Genomic DNA, 18,331 nt, shown 5'->3' with positions numbered 1-18,331 from the left:
TAGTGAAATATTTACTATAGACAAGCAGATTAACATATCAGTCATCTCACATAGCTAGCTATCCTTCTGGGTTTTTTGGCAGCAAAGAGAAATCTCTAATTAGTATGGTATTAACCATAGTCTTGTTGTACATTGTATTTCTAAGCTTGTTTGTCCTACATATCTGCAGCTTTGTATCCCTTGACTAAGTTACATCTCCATTTTTTCCTTTCCTGCCTGGGAATCTCCATTTTGTTGTCTATCTCTGTGTATTAAACTTTTCTTCTTAAAGATTCCATTTGTATGTGAGATCACGTAGTATTTGTCTTTCTGTAGCTGAATTATTTCACTTTTCATAATGTCTTCCATGTTCATACACCTTGTAGCAAATGGAAACTTTTTTTAAGTTGAATAATACCTCATTATGTATGTACACAGATATAAACACACACAGTTTCTTTATCCATTTGCTATGGTTAGTGTGTGGTTTAATTGTGTTTAATTTCATGTCATTTAAAAGCTTGGTCCCTAGGATGTAATATTGGGAGGTGATGGAACCTTTTAGAGGTGGGACCTAGTCAGACTTCTTTAGGTTGTTAAGGAGTGCTCTTAGAGGGTAGTTCTTTTGTATCCTCTTGAATTCTGTTGGAAGTGTTGTTATGAAAGGAGCAAGCCTGGTTCCACCCAACTTTCTGCTTCCTGGCTTGAGAAACTTGCCCCAACATATACTACCACGGTGTTATCTGCCATGAGATGATGCAGCCAAAGGACAGTTCCCACTAGTGCGTGTGCTGTGCTGTTGTGTTTAAACCTCCCAAATTGTAAGCTAGATAAACTCTTTTCTTAATAAGTACTGTGTCTTAGGTATTTCATTATAGTAATGAAAAGCTGGCCAATATATCAATCTTCTGTGCATGGACACTTCTGTTGTTTCCATTCCTTGATGACTGTGAATAATGTTGCAGTGAACATGGGAGTATAGATATCTTTATGAGGTAGTGATTTCTTTTCCTTTGGATATATACTCAGAAGAGGGATTTTGGGGTTAGGTCATATGGTAGTAGTGTTTTAACTTTCTTTAGGAATCTTTGAATTGTTTTTCACAATGACTGACTAATTTACATTTCCACCAAATTTATAAAAGGGTCCCCTTTTCTCCACACCTTCACCAACACTAATGTCATACGGCTTTTTATTATTAAAGTAAAATTATATCAAGAAACTAACCACATTATTAGGGAACAGTTAAAAGCATAGTAGAGAAGTGTATTTATTGATATGGAAGAATGTTTATGACTTAAAGATTTCCATTGTATTAGTATGTTTTTTTTTATTATTGTAACAAAATATCTGAGGCATGCTACTTTATAAAGAAGTAAGTTTATGTTGGCTCTTGATTCTGGAGTTGCAAGGTCTAGGGGCCTCTTTTGGTAATGGCCTTCTTGCAGGTTAAGTTCTGAGGCTACACAGAGCATCATATGGCAAGAGATAAGTATAACCCATGTGTACGTGTGTGCCTTCTGGTGTCTTTCTTTTTATAAAGCCACCAGGATTCAATCATGAGAGCTCTACGCTAATGATTTTATATAATCCTAATCACTTCCCAGAGGCCCAACCTCCAAACTCCACAGATTTTTTTCTAGTGTCTTAACACCTCACAATGGGAATTAAATTTCAACACATATAGCCTTGAGGAACTCTCAATCATTAACCACCCCCTCTATTCATTAGCTCCCCTATTATCAGTTCTTTCTTAACATAGCCTATATGTTCAAATTCAAATTACTTTTCTGCAGATTTCCCATTTTCTTTATAGTTCTTTGGTGTCTCGGATCTGGCAAAGCCTCAGGACTGGGTGAACCCAACTACCTGCTAGTTTTTTCTCTTTACTGATGTATTTAAGAGCCTTCAAATTGCCCTGCAAGGAAGAAAAGATTAACATTAAACAGAGACATGAGATGGGAGGGAAAGGGAGAGAAAAGGGAAATTGCATGGAAATGAAAGGAGACCCTCATTGCTATACAAAATTACATATAAGAGGTTGTGAGGGGAATGGGAAAATAAACAAGGAGAGAAATGAATTACAGTAGATGGGGTAGAGAGAGAAGATGGGAGGGGAGGGGGGATAGTAGGGGATAGGAAAGGTAGCAGAATACAACAATTACTAATTGGGCATTATGTAAAATTGTGGATGTGTAACCGACGTGATTCTGCAATCTGCATTTGGGGTAAAATTGGGAGTTCATAACCCACTTCAATCTAATGTATGAAATATGATATGTCAAGAGCTTTGTAATGTTGTGAACAACCAATAAAAAAATAAAATTAAAAAACAACAACAACAACAACAAAAAAACAAATTGCCCTGCGATTTCATCCAGTGTGTCTCTATTACCTCAGTTTCTCACTCTCCACTGCATGCTGCTTCCATTTTTCTCAGGCCTCTTAGTGCCCTGCCAGTGTTACTTGACATGACAGTTGTTCTCCAGGGACCTGTGCTTCCTTTTGAAAACACTCTTGGCCTTTGTCACATCTCACTCCTTTTGTTTCCTTTTTCTCATTCTAGTTAACCCTCTTCTGTCTTCTCTGTTCTTTTTGCTTTTCCCTGACTTCTAAAAGAAGGGTTCATGGAGATAGATTCCTCCTTTTTTTCTCTTTACTTTTGGTTTTAAATGTAATCTCTTTGCCCAAGTCTTTCATGTTACTTCTGGCCCAGAGTTTGTTAGGTGTAGTGCTATTGATATTTGGGCTGGATAATTATTTTGTTGTGGGGGTCTGTCCTGTGCATTGTAGTATATATAGTAGCATCTTTGACCTCTACCCACACTAGGTGCCAGTAGGAATCCCTCTGCCCCAGTTGTGGCAACCAAAATATCTATAGATTTGCCAGATTTCTCTTGGGGGACAGAATAACCTCCATTTGAGAATTAGTTAACTAGCCTAAAGCTCTCTTCTGAGGGATCTAAGGAAAATACCTTTTTGACATCAACAACTTGGTCTCATTGGCATCACAAATTTAACATGATATAAGTGGACTCTTGTTTTTGTTCTTTCTCCAGCTTTCCCCCTTTTATATCTTTCATGGCCTTATGGGCCATTGGAAGTACTTTGGCTTTAATTTTGAGCGAATAGGAAACCTCAGGGAGTTTGGAGCCAAGAACTGAGATAGTCTCCTTTTGGTCAGACCTTCTATGAGAATAGACTATGAGTGGGAAGATTGAAGCAGGAAGACCAAATAAGAGATCACTCTGGTGATGCCAGTGAAGAATGGTAGTGCCCTGGGCCAGGGTGGTAATAGAAGGGGTGGTAAGAAGTAGTGTCTTTGGATTATTCCTGAGAAGAGTAGTGCTGTGTCTCATCATGAAATTACTAACTTAGTATGCGTTACTTTTCAATTGTTTTCTAAGAACTTATGAGAAACAGGTTTTGAATCAGAGGGAGAAGAAAATAATGAAAACCCAGGAACTTCCTAGGATTTTACTGGAAGGGATTCAGCCCAGAACAGGAAGCAACATGAGGGATACAACAGGATGAGTAAGCAAAACATCCTGTATAGCCAGGTCTACCTCACAGTCTTATCTATGACTAACCCTTCCACTGTAAAACAGGTACCTTTAGAAGAATAGCTAGAACAAGTGGAAGTTGCAAGACTTTCTTCATTAAATATCAGAAGCAAGTCATTTTGGATTATATGACTATTTATTGAAGTAGAGTGACTATTGATATTTGGGAAGAGACAGGTTTTTGTTGTACAAGATTGTCTAATACATTGCAAGACACCTAAGGTCCCTGGTTCTTCAAAAACTAGCACAAGTATGTTCCCTTTTTGTGACCTCTAGAAAAATGTGCCTCCCTCCTATACACCAATTTCCAGAGTGCGCGTGGAAGTTGGACTTGCTCAATAGCAGACCGCTGGACTAAGCCCACTTTTCTAATTTCTCAATTACCTTTCATAAGACTATGACATATTAGATCCTTAAAAACACCTTGAATTGTTTGTTTTTAGTCTTGGGGATTTAGAAGGTATCTTTTAGAACTTTAAAATTAGCTAATTTTTATTGGTGATACATCCCATGTGTTTTTTGTCCATAATATATACCTTAAAATTATTAATTCTTAAATCCTTTAACAGAAGGCGTGGATATATCAGGGCCATTTCTAAAGATAATGGGAAGGACACATGCTCTCTTGCCAGCACTGTAATGTAAGGAAACATGAACTAAAATGAATGTGGAGTTTGGATGAAAAAGAATTTCCTTGTTGGATTTTTGTCAGAGGGCATGGTAAATAGGATTGAAAGAGGGAGCTCAATGGCTAGTATGTGAATATTTTTGTACATCAAATCTTTATCAAGTCTATCTAGTATCAAGAGCTAAATATATTTTATATAATATTTTTTAAAAGCAGTAGAAAATAGAATGTAACATTCATCATATATGTGAAGGATTAAAGTATTGGAACACTGGAAAACTAATCAAGAAAAAGATCAACAATTTTGAATGTGTCACAATAACAGGGCCAGGAGAAATGCTTGTATCAAGCATGATGAAGGAATGATATCCAAAATACCCAAAGAGTTTTCTCAAACTTAATGATGTAAAAATATTAAAATTCAGTACATAAGTGGGTAGAGTGTTTTAGCAGTTAACAAATAGTACAGTAACATGTGGGCATGTTCACCATAACTGGATAATCAAAGAAATGCATTTTAAATCAACCTTGAGTTACCGCTTCCATTCTCTCAAAGTACTTAAAATAATTCCATGTTCTTGAGGAGTTTAAAAAGAAAGGAGCCCGTTTGTACTTGTTTGTTCTTATGCTTTATCTATTCCTAGTCACTGCTTTTCTCTGAATATTATGTGTGATTTCGGACTCTTGTATACCTTATCCTCATGGGTGTTTTTCCTTTGCTTCCTGGTCTCCTGTCCAGGAAAGGGTGAAGGATTTTCACCCTTGTAGAGCAGCAGTCAGAACCTGGGGGCATCCCCCCCCCCACTCAGTGCTGGTGAGCACTCTGCATGCATCGCTGGGCACATGAGTCAGTCCTTGCCACTGGCAGGTGGGTCTTGAGCCTGCAATGGTCAGGTCCTGCCTCAGGGCCTGGCACACAGTAATTGTTTGATGACTGTTGTCCTAAGTCATTGAACTTTGGGGAATATTTTAATGAACTACAGTACACTGGGTTGTTGAAATAACACGATCATTGGAAGTATGAGTATGGTCAATTTTGTAACTAAGTACAAAATGATATTTTTAGTGTGTTTTAACTTCGCTTGAAAAGTAATGTGCATAAAATGAACTGTTTTATATTTTTAGACTATTGATAAACTTTTTAAATTTACTATAGTCTTTATGATAAAATATGTAATTTAAAAAGTCAGCTAGCAAACTGACCTCTACCTCCTCTATCACTGACTAACCTCTGGGTCTCCTGTCCAGTTATCTTGTCTAACAGGAAGTAGGATGGTCTTGTGGACTTTTAAAGATAATTGCATTTATGTGAGTGGAATTAGGTCCTCAAGCATATTTCAACATATACTGTTCCTTGATGCATGTAGCTTGAGAGATTTTATTTTCTAAGCAATTTTATCTTATGGGTGTATAGCACTAGTTTTTAGTTTACAAATGTGTTCCCGTTATCAAAGATAAATTCCAAAGCTTCTAATGATGTCAAGTATAAATGGTAATTGATTCCTTTAACATATTTTGAGTGTGACCAACATAGAGAATTTCTTTAAACAAGTCCTTGTCTGTTAGGGAAGACAGACACTCCAGAGGCACTTCATATAGTACCATGAGTGCCGTGAACATGTGATGAACAAAGTTCAGGGAAGACAGGGGGAGGGAGAAGTTCTTTTTTTTTTTTTCTATTTTTTTTTTTTTTTTTTTACCAAAGGAGGCCAGTGAGATGCAAGGTCCTTCTCTAGTGAGATGACTCCTCAGCAAGACTTCAGAGAATTGACAAATTTTTTTTTGCCAGGAGGAATGAAAAAATGAAAAGCATGAACAGAAAGGCAGAGGTATAGAAATATAGGATCTGTTCAGAAGCCACTGAAAGATTTTAGAGAGGGATATGATATGGTCAGGTTTGTGCTTTTGAGAGAAAATTGAGGTCAATGTAGAAAATGATTATAATAAGAAGACTTGGGAAAAGTGATTCTCAAACTCAGAATTTTAAGTTTTGTTTTTTTGTGTGCTCTCCTATGTGACATTTAAATAAGCATCCCCAGTGTTTAGATTGCAATATAGATAAAACATTATATTATACACAGTTCTAGCCAGTCAACCTTGTGACCTCACTATAGCTGTACATCAGAGTGTCTCTTCTAAAATTTCTGAATAAGAACCAGTGCACTAAGGAATGAGATCAGTTAAGAGGCCATTGTGGTGCTCCTTTAAATTCACTGTATAGACTTGGTGTCAGAGTTGATGTATAAGGCTAAAGAAAAAAGGAAGTACAGACCAGTGTTACTCAGATTTTTATGTGCATATGAATTGCCTAGGGAATTAAAAGGTAGGTTCTGATGCAGCAGGTCTGGGGCAGGGCCTGAAATTCAGAATTTTTATAGGTTCTTAGTGATGACAGCAATTTTTGTCCATGGACTATATTTAAGTAGCAAAAGTGAGCTAACTTGGGTGTGAGGCTGCAATGACTAGATGGTGCTGTCATCATTTGAAATGCAGAACACAAGAGAAAAGAAAGGTTGGGGAGAACCCGAGGAATCTGTCTTTCTGGGATATTTAGATCAAGAATTATTGATAGCTGGAAATTTGGATATTAAGCATAAGGAAAAAAATGAGGCCTAGAGATACAGATTTGGGAATCAGTATTTCATTGCTGGTAGTAAAAGCTGTGAGAATAAATGACATTTCCTGTAAGAAGGAGATGAAAATCATATTAGAAAATATATTTATTCCTGTTTTCTAGAATTTTAGTGCTTCATTCAAGTGACTATAAACCAGCAATGGGGAAGAAACTAGAGAGTTTCTCCCTATAAATAATTCTTGTGGTAAATTCAGGAATGGGGAAGCCTTCTTTGGAAAACAGCCTTCTTCCTTGGTAATGACTGGAGAAGAAGTTAAACATTCCATAGATCTGTGTAAGAATGCATTGAAGTATCTTTTTTATTATGAAAATCCATTCACATAAAAATATATATTAAGCAGCTTCAATATGTTAGGCCTTCTTTTCTAAGCTCTGGGTTAAAATAATAGCAAATACAATGAATCCCTGATACAATGGAGCTTATGGGAAGATTGACACAAGTAATTATAATATAGTATGGTAAATGATAATAGGGAAGTGTCGGATGATATGAGAGCACCTACGTACATCAGGAGCACATGACTCAGTGGGAGACATGGGATGACCTTCCTAAGGAAGTAACATTTAAACTGAGATCAGAAGGCTGAGTGGAGGTGACCTACAAAAAGGAAAAGATGGGTATGCAAGCAGTGTCTTAGAGGGGAGAAGGGCCTGCAGGTTGGTGTAGTTCAGCATATCTGACCCATAGGGTATGTGGTGTGAGATTGATGGGAGATGATCTTGGAGAAGTGAACAGAGTTCATGCTAGGCACTGATGCCTGGGACTTGGGATAGGTCAGAAAATGATATACAAGGAAAAACTATTATTCTACCTTAGTGTAGTTCAAACAGTAGTCTTATTTATGCATATGATTTTACAAGATTTTTATGGACTGACCTAATAATGGAATAGTTGCATTGTTTCTATAGGAAAAATGTCTGGGCTTCCAAAACTGTATTATAATTTAACCTTCAAAAATTATTTTAACTATTTGGGAACTGCTTGGATAAATGTATAACTCTAGTGCTTTTTGCTATTCATGCTAAAAATGTACTTTTATTGGTATTTTTTAATATGGCTGCAGTGTTGATTGTCTCATTCTCTGATAAAAATCAAATAAATGTATCATTCCACAGATGGGATTGAATTTTTTTCTCTTGACCATATTTAGAAAATATATGGAAATAAATGTATAAATATTTATAAGTTGTATGGTGCCCTATACCAGAACCAGTCTTCCCACCGTGTTTACCTCCACCATCCTGAGGGCAGAGACGCCAGCTTACAACAGACAACCCCACCTATTGGAAGAGAAAAGAAGCAGGAAAAATACAGATCTTTAAAACTAGCAACAACCCTGGTTTCTTTCTTTAAGTATTTTTTATCTTTCTCTTCTACCCCTCTTATCCTCCAGCCCTCACATCTCCAACATATATGAAACCAAGAACTTTGCATGAAATAGGATTTTGAGGACTGAGTCATCTTAATAATATAACATAGAGGTGTTATATATGCCCCTTTTTTCTTTTCTTTTTTCTTCTTTTCTTTTTCTTCCCTCCTCCAAATTTTACTATTTTAACATCCTGCATTTTTCTAAATACATATGTGTGTTTGTTTTATGTACTCTATTGCCTTCCCAGGTACTGTCTACCCTAAATTACTTCCTGTCTTGGTACTAACCCTCTTCATTAGATTTCTCTTTCACACTTCCTAAGATATATTAACTCTATATCCTCATATCCTACCTCCTCAGCATATCAACCTACACCCCACCTCCAGTTTATTGTCTACCATCAGAAACTGTAAACATTTTTTACAAAACTACTGATTGTATTTTAGAAAATAATTGAAACCAACATTTCTGTACATTGAGACTAAACTGTAAATGTCTTAATAACAATGAATTTTTCATAGGTGGTGTATTGTTGATATTGAGATCTGTTAACATTGTCCTTCCCCACAAAGGAGACATCTTGGAACCCTACAAGAGCACTACAAACCTATATGGTAAAAACAGTAACACCCTAGACCCACAGAGCTGGAAAGGAAGAGACATGAGCAACATGAAAAGCAAGGGAAGAAAGTGCTCCAAACAAATCAAGACACCACATCATTAGAATCATTGGCAGCCACAACAGAAGAAATTACAGTGAAGGAATTCAGGATGTACTTGGTTAAAATGTCCTTTAAACTCAAGGTAGATATAAGAGGCAAATACAGGCAGTAAAAGATCACTTCGACAAGGAGATACATAAATAAATATAGGAAGCAAAAGATCACCTCAACAGGGAGATAGAGGTTCTAAAAAAAAAAAAAACCAGAAATCTTTGAAATGAAAGAAACAATAAACCAAATTAAAAGCTCAAATAAAAGCATCACCAATAGAGTAGACCACATGGAAGATAGGACATCAGACAATGAAGATAAAATATATAATATAATCTTGAAAAGAACATAAGCACAGTGATAATAGTAAGAAACCATAAGCAGAACATTCAGGAAATATGGGCTAGCATAAAAAGACCAAATTTAAGAGTTATTGGGATAGAGGAAGGCATAGAGGTTCAAACCAAAGGAATAAACAATCTATTCAATGAAATAATATCAAAAAACTTACCAAACATGAAGAATGAATTGGAAATCCAAATTCAAGAAGCCTACAGGACACCAAATGTACAAAATCACAACAGAGTTACACCAAAGCACATTATAATAAAAATGCCCAACATACAGAATAAGGAGAGAATTTTAAAAGTCATGAGAGAAAGGCATCAGATTACATACAGGGGAAAACCAATTAGGATAACAGCAGATTTTTCAACACAGATCCTGAAAGCTAGAAGATCCTGGAACAACATATCAAGCTCTGAAAGAAAATGGGTACCGACCAAGAATTTTGTATCCAGCAAAATTAAGCTTTAGATTTAAAGATGAAATAAAAGCCTTCCATGATAAACAAAAGTTAAAAGAATTTATAGCTAGAAAACTGGCACTACGAAATATCCTTGGAAAAATATTCCATGAAGAGGAAACGAAAACCAACAATGAAAATCAGCAGAGGGAGGCAGTACCCTAATGGTTTTCAAAGATTCTTAAAAGTTAAGGATTCCCTCTGTAACCCATATTATGGTATGTGTTATATACTAAGAAAGTATAAAAAAAAAATGAAGCTGACATGATAATTATAATTAATACAAAGTAAAAGATTAGTACTACCAAAAGATGGACAATGCAAGCAATGACACTAAAGTCAATTGGAATGCAAAAAATAAACAAAGTATAAAATGCCTAGCTTTTTAAAATACTTAACCATAGGCTCATCATTGTCATCATCACCACCAGCTATTGTTAGCACTAGAAATACTTGAATTTTTAAAGCAGGAAAAAGCCAGTAAGGCAAGTCCCTTTATTAAATAAGTCTATTTGAGCTTTATTTTGTTTAATGAAACTGTAAGCCGAAACTGAAACTCTGACTTTTCCATGTCTGCAACTGGCAAAGTTAATTTTATCAATATCCATCTCAGAAAAAGCATCTTTCTGTTGATACTTGCTTTCAGCTTGCAAGTAACAAAAGACTCAACTAAAAATGACTTCAAGTAATAAGTACATTTCATTATCTTATATAATTAGAAGATCTGGTTTTATAGTTGTTTCATGCAACAGCAATCCTGGATGAGTTGCCTTTTGTCCTCAGACTTCTCCCTTCCTGGTCTACAGACGGCAGCTTGAGCTCTAAGAATTTTACCTACATAACAAAATAATTAAAATTGTAAGAAAAGAGGGCATCTCTTTTATGTTTTTTTAAGAGTAAAGTAGATTTTCTCAGAAGCCTTCTAGAAGACTTGATTTCCCTAGCCAAAATTGTATCTCATATGCCTCAATTGCATCTCAGGGGCCTACAGGTCCTAGTTAGTTGAGACAAGTCAAAATTCATGGCCCCTGCCAGAGTGAACACAGTCAGGATTCTGTTACTCTAATTCCTCCCAAGGCCAATTTATTTTTGCCTGGGCTCTTAATCCCTTTCAATCTCTTGGAGGCTCCTACTCTGTTAATCATTCTTCTTGCCTGTATTTTCAGTTTCTCTCTTCTCACTCTTTCTTAATTCAAGTTTATTGGAAGAAGAATCTACAGATGCCATCTTCATTTTTCCCCTCCTGTTTTTTTCCCTTAAATTCCCTACAATCTGGATTCTGCTCCTTTTTTGTCATTTTCAGTGACTGTCTGATTGCCTAATCCTTTGCCATTTTCTTTACTTTTTCATTGATTTTCTTTCACTTTTGTCTTTTTGTTCTGTATTTCACTAGTTTGTACTGTACTCTATTATTTTCTTCCTTCTGATTGCTTAGGGTGAATTTGTTCTTTTGCTACGTTTTCCTCCTCTTTAGATAGAAGATTAGGTTATTGATTTAAACCATTCTTTTTTTTTTAATATATAGCTGTTATTTACCCTCTATGCACTGTTTTATTTAGCTATAGCCTATACATTTTGGTGTGTTGTTTTGGTTTTCATTTTTTTGCAACATATTTTCCTACTTCCTTTATAAGTTTCTTATTTAAAAAAATTGGTTATTTAGGAGTGTGTATGTTTTAGAAGTCTCAATCTAGACATTGCCAATTCCATTCCTCAGGGCCTGAGGCAAGGCAGGACATCATGGTGGAAAAGTGTGTTGGAGGAAAGTGACTCAGGAAATTGCACTGAGAGCAGAGAGAGAGCTCTGCTCAAAAAAGGACAAAATATAAACCCCAAAGGCATGCCTCCAGTGACCCACCTCCTCCAGCCACACCCTATCTGCTTACAATTACTACCAAGTTAATCCCTAGCAGGGGATTAATACACTGATTAGGTTAAACCTATCATAACACAATCATTTTACCTCTAAACTTTCTTGCATTGTCTCACAGATGAGTTTTTGGGGACATCTAACCATAAAAGTACATATATTTAAGATAAGGTAAAAATATTTCACAGGTTCTTATTGATACTGCAATTTTGAGTTGAGACTATACTGTGCTCAGATCTTCCATTTGTATCTCTTTTCCTCTGCACCAAGAATTATGGCTTTCAAGGACATAAGTGATTATAGAATTAGAAAATCCAATTATTATTCATCCATTTTTATTCCATATTATACAGGTGACATAATATAGGATAGTAATAATATTGAGTGACAACACTAATACTATTGAGAATATTAAAATACATATTTTTTAATATACTCTCACCATCTTACTAGTATTTGGGGCTCTAGATATTTTCTGACCCTTGATTTAGTAACATTCTAGAGTACCTTCTCTGACTCACTGCTGGAAGGAGGGTACAAAGAGGAGTAAAACAAATCCCTGTTCTCCAGAAGCTAAGTACGGGTTAGCATTGTTGGTTTGTGTGGTATCATTCTGGTATAGAAAGGTGTGGACATAGAATCTGGGATTCTTTTTTTCTTTAAAGTAATGTTAATGATTTGATTGCATGCTTCTCTCATGGTCTACTCCTATCAGGAATAGCTTCCTTTTGGTAGAGGTCTTCCATATGTGTACTCCCCCTTTATACTAGTCAAGCAGGGGTTCTTCAGAGAATCTGAACTAGTAAGGTGGATGGATGGAATGATGGATGGGTGGATGGATGTGAGAGCAAGGGGGGAGGGAGGGAGAGTGTACTTATTTTAAGGAACTGGTTCACATGATTATGGGAGCTGACAAGTCTGAAATTTGTAGGACAGGCCAGCAGACTAGAAACTCAAGCATGATTCGAATGTTAATAGTCTTAAGTCCAAGTTTCTTCAGGAAACATCAGTCTTTTCTGATAAGGCCTCCTTTTGATTTAATAAGACCCACCATTTATGGAGAGCAATCTGCTTTATTTAAAATCAGTTGAGTGTAAATGTTAATCACATCCACAGACTTCTCATGCAACACCTAAATTAGTGTTAGACTACACAGCTGGACACCATAACCTTAGCCAAGTTGACACATAAAATTAACCATCACACCTGGGTTGAACACTAAATTTGTTGTCCAAATTGAGATTTGTTTTTTGAGAATAGGGAGTTATAAATTATATACATAGAATATTTTATAGTTATGTGATTTTATTCATTGACATTGTTTTTTTTTATCATTGGTGAACCTATAAAATAGTCCCATCAGGAAAATTATTCTAAAAATATTAACATTTATCTGTGTTCCTTAAAGCATAATAAAAACTGTTCTTTTGAGTTTCTCAACATTAAAAAGAACAGTAAATGTTCATATATATTATTTTGTGTTTTAGTCATAAACTGGGTATTTACATATTTCTGAAAAATGTATTTTAAAAATTGGTTGTTTTATTTTTAATTGCCTCAGAAAACTGTGGTTTTTATCAAAGTTGCATTTTATGGTTGCTAGTTTTTTTGGGGGGGCGAGGGGATACCTAGTATTGAACTTAGGGGCACTTGACCACTGAGCTACATTCTCAGCCCTGTTTTGTGTTTGATTTAGAGATGGGGTCTCAGTGAGTTGCTTGGCACCTCACTTTTGCAGAGGCTGGCTTCGAACTCATGATCCTCCTGTCTCAGCCTCCCGAGCTGCTGGGGGTTATAGGTGTGTGCCATCGTACCTGGCAAATTGCTAAATTTAAAAACAATGAAAAATTCTGTTGATTTATTTTAAACCACTGCTATCCTCTATAAATTATGATTAAAAAATTTTAGAATAGAATCTCAGACTATAAATACTAAGGTACCTGTTAATTTTAAAGCAAATTCTACTAAATGAGATTATTCTAAAATTTTGAAGTTTTGAAATAGCTTAACATGTAAATATTCCAGCCCATATTATTTCACAGATATTGTCTTTTTTGCTCTATTTAGAAGACAAAATTTTTAGAAGACAAAGCTTGTTACATAAATTGTATCTATTTTATAGGTCTTGAAAAAATTTATCAAATTTACATGCTGTTAATTTTTAGGGATTCATTCTTAGGTTTATTTCATTTTGGCATGTATTATAAATAAGTTATCTTTAAATATTACATATTGAATTAAAAGATTTTTTCTTATTTTAGCTGCTGTTATAAAATACCATAAATTGAATGACTTAAATAACAAGCATTTATTTCTCATAGTTCTTGAGGCTGCGGAGTCTAAGACCAAGGTGCTGGCAGATTCATTGTTTGACAAGGGCTTACTTCCTGGTTGTAGAACTGGTTTGATCTTATGTCCTTATATGACCCTTCCTTTGTGTGTGCACTTGAGCAAGAGGAAGGAAAGGAGAGACAGAGAAAGATCTTGTCTCATTATTTTATAAAGGCCTTAATATTATCATGAGGGTCCCAATTACATAACCTAATCTAACTTTAATCACCTCTCAGATGCCATACCTGGAAATACTATCACATTAGGTATTAGGACTTAAACGTTAAGTGTTTTGCAGTGGGGACACATATTTTTAATCCATAGCTATTTCCAACTGAGTTTGAACAAAATAAAACCAGATTTAGAAAGTGATTGAAAATCATCAGTGCTATTGATTTTGCCAAATGGATCTTAAAAGATTCAAAGAATTCTAAAACAGGTAAAAAAAAAGAAAACATGTACTACTATGATGAAGTATTTTTTAAATTTGACATTATCTTTTTCACAAAAAATTTTAATTCACTTTCTTTATGTATGTATAAATTTTCATAAAACTTGTCAGACTATAACAGCTTCTGTGGATGGAGTTGTGAAATTGCTTCCATTTTTATTGGTAGTGGTATATTAGAGTTTATCTAGGCACAGTTTTGAATTATATCTGAACCAGAACCCAAGTCCAAGTTTGTTTCTGTTCCATAATTGTTTTTATTTTAGTGAAAATGTTTTTACTATGATGCTATATATGCTCTACCAAAATTTGTAATTGTATTATCACTATAAAAATAGAGGTATAGAGTTGGTTCTTATTTGTAGATTTTATTTTTTGAATTTTACTATTCTTGTAAATTTAATTATGGATCTTTTGTAATCATTAAGTAGAATGAACAACTACAGACAACACAGAGTAGTGATAAAATTTGGATTGCTCAACGCACGTTTTAAGCTGAACACTTATGTTCTGCCTTCTTTCACCTCTAATAGTGTAAATAAGTGTCCTTTGTGTGGTCTATGCAGTGTTTTGAGGTTTTTTTTTTTTTATGCTTCTTGTTAGTGACTTTGATGTTAAAAAATTTTAACTATCCAATATAGAATTTAAGTGCTGTGTAGTGTTCCTAAATGCAAGAAAGCTAATGATGTACCTACAGAAAAAATAATGTGTTAGAAAGCTTCATTCAGACCTGTATTATAGTGCTCTATTATAGTTATTAGTGAATCAACAATATATATTAAATAAGATATCTTGAAACAGAAACATATGTAAAACAAAGGTACATTTCATTAGCTGATGAAAATGTGACCAGAGAGTGTCAGCCTAACTTTGTATCTCTTAGGAACAATAGTTTGGTATTCACTAATTAAGTGTTTATGGTAACATTATAAAACTTAACTATTCTGAATAATGAGAGCCAACTGTAATTTTGTCTTTACTGTTGAACTTTTTAACTGAATTGAAATAGCAATTACAGCAATATCAGGTGTTTCATGTTCAACAAGATGAACATCCAAAAGCTTTACTTTGATTTCACAAATTACATGGAGCAATCAAGCCATTATTGAAATTAATTGATTTTTCCATTTGACACTGATAGAAAGCTGAAATCATTAAACTGAACTTCTTCTGTTAGTGAAGCCAAGAAAGTTAACATGTATCACTTTACCTTGACTGCGTAAAACAATTTTAAATCAGAACTAAGATTTTTTATAAAGTCATTTGATCTAGATGAAAAGTCATGCTTTATAGAGTAAAATATAAAACACTTTCTCTGCCTGCTTTTATTTCATTGTGTGTTTGGGCAAGTCATAAGCTGAGGCAGCAGCATTAGGTTTTTGGGTACAGTCAGGTGTCAGTTATGATACTTATAAGAGGTAGGTTACTGCTAGGTGTCTTTCTGATTTAACTGTATGTTAAATTAATAAATGGCCTCACTGCCTGTGCATCTCATACATGAGTCTGAGCTCATGCCAGAGCCTAAGTGAAAATTACAAATGTGTCCCAGTTTATTTCATACTATGAAAAAAATTGTTGGAAATTAGTGGTACCATGAAAAAAAATGTTGGAAAATGAAAAATCTAGGACATATAATAATTTGGTTGGGGCGTTGAGACGGTGGCATAAATTAGGATTGTCTTGGGGAAACTGACACACATGGACATTTTACCTTTCAAAAGTCTCCTAACACCAAGTTCTTGATTACTGTTTTCCCATCAAAAAGGATATGCCCTCAATATGATTCACTTGTTTATGTCTGTTTAGTAATTTCCACAGCATTATGCACTTAGAAAAGAATGTGAAGCACTCTTCTTAGTCAGTTTTATTCATTGTGTCATTTCTTTTATTTCGGGAACATTTTCTATACATCTTAAAACTTTTATTCAATTTTATGTGCTTTCACTTTTAAAGTAAAGATAATAATAGGAATAAACCATGCACTTATTTTCCTTGAAATTAGTTTTTTTTGTTATCTTAATACAAATACACAGTAATTAAAAATGAAAGTTGAAAATTAAAATAAAGTAATTTATATATATAGGATAAAACTGGATTATCTGAATATACGATTATAATATTACTTTATATTCTATTACAGAATTAATTGAAAAGGTTTACTCTATATCTTATGACTACAAGAGCCTTGGGAGATAGGTAAGTGACAAGGCTCTTTTGAAGAGCTATTTCTGAAACATTAAGTCATTTGATCTCATAGGTTCGTGGCAAAGGCGATGGGCCGTATCTGAGTGATTTACTTCTTTTTCTCTTAATACATTAGTAGAAGTATCACATTTACATGACTCTTCATGTCAATTTTCTCTAATACCTAATGATCAATCATATTTTCCCTAATGATCAATCATATTTTCCAGGGAATTTCAGTTTATTTTCTATAATAACCATAATAAGAATAGCATTAATAAGACATTGAAGTGTAGTATACCAAAAGTTACTGCATTAAAAAAAATCATTAAGTGCAAAGTACCTTGAATTGCATCTAGAAACTGAAAAAAAGGTGTTAATGGAAAAATAGATAAAATCTAGTTTAGTTCAAAATAACAAATCAGTTTTAATTTCTTAGTTTTAATAAATGTTGCCAAGATGTTAACTTTAGGAAAAAGTGGGTGAAGGGTGTACAGAAACTCTATACTGTGTTTGTGAATCTATTTTGTACGTCTAAACTTATTCCAAAATAAGCTTAAGGCAAAAAAGCCGAAGTTTGTTGATTTGAGAATTATAATTTGGAAATAGATTTTCTGTGTAATGGTTTGAAAAAAATCAAAATTATTCATTACCTTTAAAAATACAGACTCTGAAATAGAGATGGAGGGAAATAATGTAATCATAGGAATTGTGGAATTTCATTTTTTGAACATTGGCATACTGTTCATGAACTTGTCCTAGTACTTAGTTATAGGCTTTCTCTGATTCCTTTAAGACATTTGTGTATTCTTTGATCATTTTCTATAGCATTTTCTTTTAATACAAGCAGGCCCTTTTAATGGTTCTCAGTATGCTGCCCCCCCCCCCTTTGTTAGTGTACTAGAGACAAAATGTCAATGATGTGACTCAGTTGTTTGGAATTAAGACCTTGTTAAGTATAGTTTTGTTCAGTTATACCTACTTGAGCTTCTAGGTCAAGTTCTAGCCATAGTTGACCTATTGTTAATGAGTATGAATAAAGATGAACATAACTTAAATAGCCTTTCTGTAATTGAGCTAAAATAATTTAGAGTCGATTGCTGCCAGATAATAGAAATTCTGTTTCCAAAATGGACTTTATCATGATAACTCTTAAATTTCTATAAATATTAAATATCATAAGAATGAAACTCTGTAGTTCACTGAAACTGTTATGTAACTTCTCATTAATAAAATAACCATGCTAGTCTTATGAATGGTTTCCTGCTTCTGTTGCCAACTTTAGTAATTTTAGTTAAAATTTATAAAGGGAAATAGAAATATATTACAATTAAGGATATAGACATTTAAAACAATAAACCCAGGCCTGAATGACTCTTAAAGGTTTGGAGATTTCTTTTTGCTTAATAATCTTTATTCAGAATTGGTATTATTAATCTTATGTTAATGGAATTTACAACACTACTTCTTTGTTATATAGCATTATTGTTCCAACTTTCATAGGGAGGTTTGGAAAAAAGTTTAATTTTTTTTTCAGACCAAGTTTGAAATCTGTTGATCATATAATATTTCACTCAAAACAAATAAATCAAATGAAACTTTTATTATTCTGTACTAGAAGAGCATTAAAAGTGCTGTTTTTGAGGACATGCTTACCATTTAGCTGGTTGTTATTTTGTGGTCATAAAAGTGAGAATAAAATAGAATAGTTAATATATATTGTGCAATTACAAACCAGGTGTTTTATTTTTATTTTAATCTTCACTAAACCTGTTAGGTAGATTGGAATTCCCTTTATAAAT

At 34.2% G+C, this 18,331-nt stretch overlaps 1 protein-coding gene across 12 annotated transcripts in view; it reads left to right on the top strand.

The window, feature by feature from the left end:
* Positions 1 to 18,331, top strand: part of Znf438 (zinc finger protein 438) — a 176,962-nt gene that overhangs the window by 18,325 nt on the left and 140,306 nt on the right. For 10 of the 12 annotated variants that reach the window (XM_026402329.2, XM_077802568.1, XM_026402324.2 and 7 more), the window contains one exon: positions 16,486 to 16,541. The exons of the other annotated variants lie outside the window; for them this stretch is intronic. The gene's annotated coding sequence lies outside the window, so the exon portion shown is untranslated. The remainder of the gene's footprint in view (positions 1 to 16,485; positions 16,542 to 18,331) is intronic. 12 annotated transcript variants of the gene reach the window in all.

Source organism: Urocitellus parryii, chromosome 9 (assembly GCF_045843805.1).
Source record: "Urocitellus parryii isolate mUroPar1 chromosome 9, mUroPar1.hap1, whole genome shotgun sequence".
In the NCBI taxonomy this organism is placed as follows: Eukaryota; Metazoa; Chordata; class Mammalia; order Rodentia; family Sciuridae; genus Urocitellus; species Urocitellus parryii.
This window is presented reverse-complemented; position numbering and strand designations above follow the sequence as displayed.